General features: G+C 41.0%; 1 non-coding gene across 1 annotated transcript; it reads right to left on the bottom strand.

The window, feature by feature from the left end:
• Nucleotides 1–1,013: 1,013 nt before the first annotated feature.
• On the bottom strand, nt 1,014–1,086 carry Trnai-aau (transfer RNA isoleucine (anticodon AAU)). Its single transcript has one exon. It is a non-coding gene; the product is annotated as a tRNA-Ile (tRNA).
• Between the last annotated feature and the right edge of the window lie 7,542 nt (nt 1,087–8,628).

The raw sequence follows: 8,628 nt of genomic DNA on the forward strand, positions 1-8,628 counted from the left end.
GTCCTCGGCCCCCTGGTGCACACGAGCGTCGTTTTTTTTTTGGCCTCGGAGCGACCAGACGATGTACCAAAAATCTTTCGTAACTCTTGGGTGAAACTCGGCCAATCGTCGAAGGTTTCCCGATTGTCAAAGAACTACGTCTTCGCTACTTCGGTTATGGATAAAGCAACGCTCTGTAGCTTGAACATGTCATCACACCGGTTGTACGAAATCACTCGATTGTAGTGGTCGAGCCACTCTTCCACATCATCGCCCCGTAGGCCAGCGAAGTGCCCAGTATCAGGCTAAGGAGTGGTGATAGTGAAGGCAGGCTGAGCAGGAGCTGCTGCGTTGGCAGCACCACGGCTGCTTTCGTGCTGCACGGGGATGTCTTCCAATGGCAATCACCGACCTCATCGAAGCTCCAGCGGTGCGACCGAGAGAGGTAGACGGAGTAATCGAGCGTACCCTCTACCACTTGAGAGGCAGAGTTCCGAGATGCACAACGACCACTTTTAATTAGGCTGCCGAGCACAGGCCACCGAAAGACGGAACCACGCGCGGGATGAAGATGGTTAAACACAGATGACAGTGGCGATGGGTTTGGATGGGTAGAAGGAACAGGGGGACTGACGCGCCGTGTAACACACTACACATAACAATGATCATGTCACTGCCACGCATAAATATCAGAGCAGTGCACTCCCAATGCCTACAACATATATATATATATATATATATATATATATATATATATATATATATATATATATATATATATATATATATATATATATATATATATATATATATATATATATATATTATATATATATATATATATATACATATATATATATATATATATAGAGAGAGAGAGAGAGAGAGGGGGAGAGAGAGAGAGAGAGAGAGAGAGAGAGAGAGAGATAAGGGTTGGCAGTCAAGAAAACCCCGGAAAGCAAAGGGGAGGTTGTGGTATGTCATTGAAACAGATAAAGAATTTGGAAAGAAAGAAAGAAAGCGGAGAAAAAATGCCCGCCAGGTGGGATCCGAACCCACGACCTCCAGAATATTGGTCTGGTGTGATAACCACTACGCTACCGGCGGGGCGATTCCCCCCCCCCCCCCCCCGCTTTCTGGGGTATTTATGTCAATGTAATTTTTTCCTGTGTGCTTGGCGGTGGTAGCCAGCGCCAGTCTGACTTCTCGGGGTGAAGGGGACCTTCTTTTTAATCCCCGCGCCGTGACTCGAGTATCTACAACATGTCGAGAGTGGTCAAACAGCGCTGAACCCTCTTAAGCTCCCTATGGCACCAAGACTTTATTAAACGGGCTCAAGAACTGAAACCCTTCCCGTTCCACCGAGGTATAACGGGTAAATTAGAAAATTGAAAATGGATGTATGGATTTAAAATTTAAAAAAACGTAAAAAGGTGATTAAACAAGATAATTACAAAGAAAATGACTTACTGAAGAACAATGGTAAATACAAACGATCTAAAGGCTATTATCGCGTTATTTGCCGCTGACTTTGTTTCTGCGTGTGAGTGAAATTGTGACAAAATATTTGAGGGGTTAGTACTGTTGAATATTAGCGTTAACTTGTATTGTCATTTCTTCTCAAATTTTTAATGTTTTTGTATGTTGTATTAGCTCCGGTTTCCGTCTTACGAGATAATATCTATGAATATCAAGAAGTTGTTCTCTGTGTTTGTTTGTTATTGGGCAGTCCTGTAAATAGTGATCAAAACTGTCTGCTGGTAGGTTACATTTACATATGTTATTATTTCCAATGGCGAACCTATGAAAATAAAACGGAAATCTACCGTGTCCAGTGACAAACTGTGACGTGTAATAATTGGTGGGAAAGTGGTCCGGAATTTTGTAAATATTCTTTATACATTGGAATGTGTAGCTTTCATTTCCTTGTTGTTGCCACTCAACATTCCAATGATTTCTTAGGTTACTATTGAGCTGTTTTTTGATAAATTGTAGTGAAATAGGCCAGTCAATTTTTTCGCCATATTTTGCGGCTTTTTTAGCCATTTCGTCCGCTATTTCGTTACCGACATTGCCACTGTGACCTTTAATGTAAGTTAACGTTATTTTCACCTGTTTTGCTATTTTGCTTAGCATTTCTTTAATTCTTAATATATTTGGGTTCCGATTATTTGGATTGCTGATTGCTTTTAGGGTTGATAGGCTATCAGTATACAACTGTACGTTACCTTTGAAGCTAGTTTGGAGGTATTCAAGTGCCTTTAAAATCGCGATTCCTTCTGCCTCAAAGTTATTGCTGTACTCCGGAAGTTTGTATTGTTTGGTTTCTACTATTTTGCCGGATTTGTCTAGAATTATGAAAGCTGCTCCTATGTCGGTTTTATCTTGCGAGCCGTCTGTAAATACTACAAAATCTGTCTGCGAAATTGGTTGAGTAAGATAGGTAAAAGATATCTTATCTGCTGGATGCTGCTGCCATGTATCTACTTTGTCACTTATTTGGTCTCCCGTAAAAGCGCGGTTTTTCCAGATGAACATTTTTCCGGCGAAAAGTATGTTAAATGTTTCGATTTCTTTTTCGATCGTAAGATGAATTGGTGGGACATTAGCTATGATGTTTAAGGCCGGATTGGATACTGTTTTAAATGCTTTGGTAACTTTAAGGAGGCTTGTTCTTTGAATACTTCTTAGTTTTTTTCTTATTATTACCTGTTTTTTATACCAAATTGGAGCGGCATAAACTATGATTCTTTCTATAGCTCTGATATAAATTTGTTGTAGGTGTTTGCTGGTAAGCCCCCAGTTGTATGCTGTAAATTTTCCTAGGCTGTTTAATATTTGGTTTACTTTTTCCTTTATATAGTTAATATGAGGGATAAAACTGAGCTTGTTGTCTATATAGACGCCTAATATTTTAATTTCTTTACAGAATTTAAGGTTTCTGTTTCCTAGTTTGATAATGGGAGGTCTTTTAATGTACTTGTCCCCTATTACAGTGAATTTTGATTTTGTTGTGTTAAATGTAAGTTATTTGTCTATTCCCCAGTTTTCTACTATTTTGAGCGCTTCGGTTGCCTTTTGTTCGATATTATTTCTTGAATTGCCTCTTATTACTAAGGTTATGTCGTCGGCAAAAGCCTGAATATATACCTCGCTAGGAAATTTGCTGTTTAGGAGATCTAAAATTGTTATGTTCCAGAGTAATGGACTTAAAGGTGACCCCTGGGGAGAGCCTGACTTAAGATAGAGTTGAATTCTTGATTTCTCCATGTTATAGATAATTTTTCTATTTTAAAAAAGTTATGAGTCGAAATGATCAGATTTTTCGCGCACCCTGATTTTTTTAGAAAGTTTACAATGACAGATGATTTGATACAGCTAAATGCGTTCTTTATGTCTAAAGAAATGACAACACATACCGCTTTATCTAATCTTGCTTGATCAATTTTCTTTTTTAACTCGTTTAAAGCGATGGTTGCAGACGTGTTATGGGTAAATCCGAACTGTTTTGTACTATGGAGTTTTTTCTTGGTTAAGAAGTAATATATTCTGTCTTTATTTATTTTTCCAAGTATTTTTCCTAGTATAGAGTTGACCACTATGGGTCTATATTTGTTGGCTCCTTGGTTATCTCCTGATTTTGGTATTAGGATTACATTTGATTCCTTCCACCGTGATGGAATGTATCCTGTTTTGATACATGCATTGTAAAGTTCAAGAAAGAATAATTTTTGGTAATTATATAGACATTGTACAAATTTGGCTCGTAGGCCATCTGGTCCAGGAGCTAAATTTCTGCGTAATTCAGAAATGACTGCGTTAATTTTATTTTCAGTAATAACAGCTTCATCGCTATCGCTTTCAAGAAGAAGAATTTCTTCTTCGTCAATAACCTTGTCGACATCGTATAACTCTCTTAATATATGCTCAACTGTTTCTTCGGTTCATTTTGTTTTTCCTCCACTTTCTTTTTTCTAAACTTGAAATGATGATTGGTTGGTTCACTGTTTCTCTGGCTAATTTATACCGTAATGTGAATGGATTTTTATGAACTTGTGAACAAAGTTGTTCCCAGCTTTTTCTTTTTGCTGTGGCTAATTTATCATTGTAAGCTTTGTGTTCATTATAGTACTCGCGCTTAAATTGTTCCCTGATTTCTCCTCGCGATTTTCGATACCTCCTTCTTAGTGCTCTTACTCGCTTTCTCTCGATTTAAAGTTCAACTGTCCACCACGGTTTTGGTTGTGGTTGGGATGGTTTAACTTTTTTGGTATGTTTACTTACTAATTTTTCTATTTTATAATACAATGTGTTCACGGCATTTTCGATTTCTTGTGTTGTTTTAATCCCGTTTCTAGCGGTTTCGAACCAAGTGTCATTTTTTAAATCTTCTAGGACATGTTTCTCACCTTTCAGGGTGAGACCATACTTGGGTTTGTTAAAGATATCTTATAAAAGTAAACTAATAAATTTGTGGTCGCTGCTGTTGTATTCTTCGAGTACTTCCCAGTGAATAACTTCTGGTAATAACGCTTGCCCTAAAATGGTTACGTCGATCCAACTCCTACCTATACTGTTTTCGAATGTCGGAGGTGAGTTAGGGCTATTTATAACAGAAAGGTCGTGCCTAAGGGAAAATTCAAGTAAATCGTCACCCCTTGTATCGGTTATATCTCCTCCCCATACTCTGTGTTTAGCATTGAAGTCACCCATTAGTACTACATGGTCTGTAGAAAAATCTTGAAAGAAGAGTTCTAATCGGTTTAACGTGTTTTCGAAATCGTCTCTGGGAGGGGCGTAGCAATTAATTATAATGAATTCCTTTTCTTCCCAGTTTACCTTCGCCGCAATAATTTTTTGGTCGATTATGAGAGGGAATATTTTTACATCTGGAGAATGATTTACTAGAGCGACTTTCGGGTTATTTTTGTGTGCTATGACTTGATGTCTGATGGGAAAACCTATCACCTCTCCTTTAACATGATAAGGTTCCTGTATTGCTGAGATGTGATTATAATTTTCGTTATGGTAGAAACGTAACGCCTCGTTCCCTTTGGCACACTTTGCCAAATTAACTTGGATGATGTGTAGTGATGACGTGGCTGCGAGATTTTTCGCTGGTCCGAGTACTTCTTCGCCATAGTGTTATGTATGTGTGTGTTGTGAGTGTTGTAGTGATGAGAGTGTGTTTGCGTTGGCCTATCCATAGCAACTCACAATTTCAGAGCGTCCAACTCAGTCCACTTCACGCAACACTGAACTTAGCTAAATGTTCAATTACTTGCCGCTTGCGTTGTCGAAGCAGAGCTACACAGTCGGTCCAGTTCAATCAGAAGAGAATCGCTTCTTGTTCTTGTAGCTGCCTCTGAATGTACGTCGGGCATGTGTTTTCCATCATTGAGTGCCTTGTGTCGACCTTCTCAACCATTCCTTGGCTCTCTTCCGCACAGATGCAACAATGAGGTTCTACACTAGCGCAGGTCTGGTAGTAGTGGTTTCCCCCACATTTGGCGCATCGTGGTCTCCTGCTGATGTCACAGTGTTTTTCGGAGTGGCCGTAGCTCGCACAACGCTTGCATCTTGGGAGGAAAACGTTGTTGAAGTACCTGCAGCTTGTCCATCCTATGTAGAGTCTCTCTTTCAAAACAATGCTCTCATAAGCTGACAGTTGAAGTACCTGCAGCTTGTCCATCCTATGTAGAGTCTCTCTTTCAAAACAATGCTCTCATAAGCTGACAGTTTTGTTGACAGAACGGCTGTTGTGCCATTCTTTCCCTTCCAATGGTTGAGAACTTGGATGTCGTCGGGGTCGCAGGATAGTCGATTCTGGTTTACTAAGACTGTCGGAATGTCTTCGACTGAAACGTCGTCTTGGATACCTATTACCTTCACCTGGGGAAGTTTTGTCTTGGGTTCCCTTGTTTGTATTTGGTGGGTTGCTGGATTTTTCGCGATTTCTTCAGACAGTTTCTTCAGTCCTTCCTTTGACGTCGAGGTCACTACGATGCCTTCTCTTCCTTGTCGAAGGGAGACTTCTGTTAGGCCGATTTTTCCTGGGTCAATGTGTTTTTGGAGTATTTCAACTATCTTTGCTCCTTTTAGTGTAGGTGACGTCACCACTAGCGCTGCGCGAGGTGGCGGCTGGTTGGTTCTTGTTTGTACTGGGTCTTTGTCGTTGTTTGGTTCTTTCACATCACTTCCTTGAACAGTTCTTGCATAACTAAGACCTCCTCGGTTGTGTTTGCTGATAGTTTTTTCCATGCCGGAGATCTCTCCTCTAAATCGCTGCACGTCGTGAGATGCTTTTAATGTGAGCTCCTTCATTTGGATGAACTCTTTGAGCAGTGTGTCGACTCCTTGCTTCAGACCTTTCACATTTTTAGTAAACATCGCGATTTCCATGAGTGCGCTCATGAAACGCTCATCACAGCTGGTTATTTTTGTTAGCAGGTCACTGCTGTCATCACAGATCGGAATGTCCGGTGTAGTGTGTTCTCTGGCAGGTAGAGCAGGGAAATCTTCAGCTATATCAGTGCCATCCGGTGATTTTGGTTCGTGGAGTCTTCGTTGGTGGTCTTCACCGCTTTCTTGAGTCTCAACTCTTTTGCGTGAATTACTCATGTTCGAAAGTTCAGGAGGAGCGTTTGAGCCCGTGTCGCTTAGCTGTGAGCCATCATTTTGCCACCTGTCGCATTCTGATGAGACTCTTTCATTGCCGCTGGTGTAAGTTGGCTTGGTTTCACTTTTTTTGTTGGGTCTGCAGATTGTTTCTTTCTGCGTTGTTTTTTTCATCCTTTCACTACTGGGGCTCTCCTACTTGCTTTCGCATGTTTGTTCCTTTTCCGTATCCACGAGTCTCCTTCGCGAGCGCTTCACTTCCGTATTCGGCCTCACAAGGCGAAACCGACTTTGATGCGTGGGAGTGAGCTTTTATTTGTTTTTTTTTGTTCAGATAGCTGTCAGAAATTTCCGCTCGGTTTCGTTTTCCCCTTCTGGAGACTTTCGTCTAAATTCGGAGCCCACCCGGCTCTCCTCCAGCAACTATGTGTTTGTTTACATTGTCCGTAATGGCTGCGCCCAGGGTCTAGTCGGCCGAGAAAGTAAGACGGCATTTATTTCCTCTTTGCGCCTATTTTGGCGGATATTCACTCGTCGATGTCACCGAAAGTGTTCGCGAGTCGATTAGGACCTAACACACCATACTCCCGGCAGTTGTTGTCTTGTTTGGAGGTCTTGAAAATTTGAAGCGGTGGGTTAGGCTTACCCGATCGCTCTTGCTTCCGAAGCTTTTTCCGGAGCCTTGAGTCGTTTCCAGACCTTTCACATTTTTAGTAAACATCGCGATTTCCATGAGTGCGCTCATGAAACGCTCATCACAGCTGGTTATTTTTGTTAGCAGGTCACTGCTGTCATCACAGATTGGAATGTCCGGTGTAGTGTGTTCTCTGGCAGGTAGAGCAGGGAAATCTTCAGCTATATCAGTGCCATCCGGTGATTTTGGTTCGTGGAGTCTTCGTTGGTGGTCTTCACCGCTTTCTTGAGTCTCAACTCTTTTGCGTGAATTACTCATGTTCGAAGGTTCAGGAGGAGCGTTTGAGCCCGTGTCGCTTAGCTGTGAGCCATCATTTTGCCACCTGTCGCATTCTGATGAGACTCTTTCATTGCCGCTGGTGTAAGTTGGCTTGGTTTCACTTGGTTTCAGTTGGCTTGGCCTTGTATGCACGAGGGAGAAGCATGCGGACGATATGTTCGAAATGAAATACGTTGAATGCAGGAGCTGGCACCCACCGCTGCTAGCGAGTTGGCTGTGACGTCGCCTGATTTTTGCCAGAACAGAGGCCCTCGCTATGCATGTATTGAATCAGAATAGGAAATGAGGGGATCGTAGAAATAACACAGAAATAAGGGTTGGCAGTCAAGAAAACCTCGGAAAGCAAAGGGGAGGTTGTGGTAGGTCATTGAAACAGATAAAGAATTTGGAAAGAAAGAAAGAAAGCGGAGAAAAAATGCCCGCCAGGTGGGATCCGAACCCACGACCTCCAGAATACCGGTCTGGTGCTCTAACCACTACGCTACATATATATATATATATATATATATATATATATATATATATATATATATATATATATATATATATATATCTACATATATATATATATATATATATATATATATATATATATATATATATATATATATATATATATATATATATATATATATATATATACATATATACATATACAGTAATACCTCGTTAACTCGAAGTAGTAAAAACCGGGAAACATTTCGAGATAAGCAAAGTTGCGCGAATTGCCATGAAATATCGAGTTCTTTGCAAAAAAGGCGCTACTACTTACCAGCTCTTCAACAGCAGCTGCCAAACTTGTTTTTCATAACGGTTTGAAGGAGAAAAAAAAAACATAAAGGGACGTTTATCAGCAGGGTTGCTTGACGAAGTTGATAGGCCTCTAGGCTCAGATTTCACGTCCGGGGAAAACATCGGCTTTGTGTTACGCGCGGCTAAACGAGAAAAAAATCGAGGGACTTTGGCGCAGCAGCATCGCGCGAATCTTGTGAAGCGGTCCGCGGCGGCAAAATTTTCTTTCCACTCTCAGTTAATATTTCGATATCCGCAGTTGGCCC

This window comes from Haemaphysalis longicornis, unplaced genomic scaffold (assembly GCF_048455015.1).
Source record: "Haemaphysalis longicornis isolate Haplotype H1 unplaced genomic scaffold, Haemaphysalis longicornis Haplotype H1 scaffold_1, whole genome shotgun sequence".
Taxonomy (NCBI): domain Eukaryota; kingdom Metazoa; phylum Arthropoda; class Arachnida; order Ixodida; family Ixodidae; genus Haemaphysalis; species Haemaphysalis longicornis.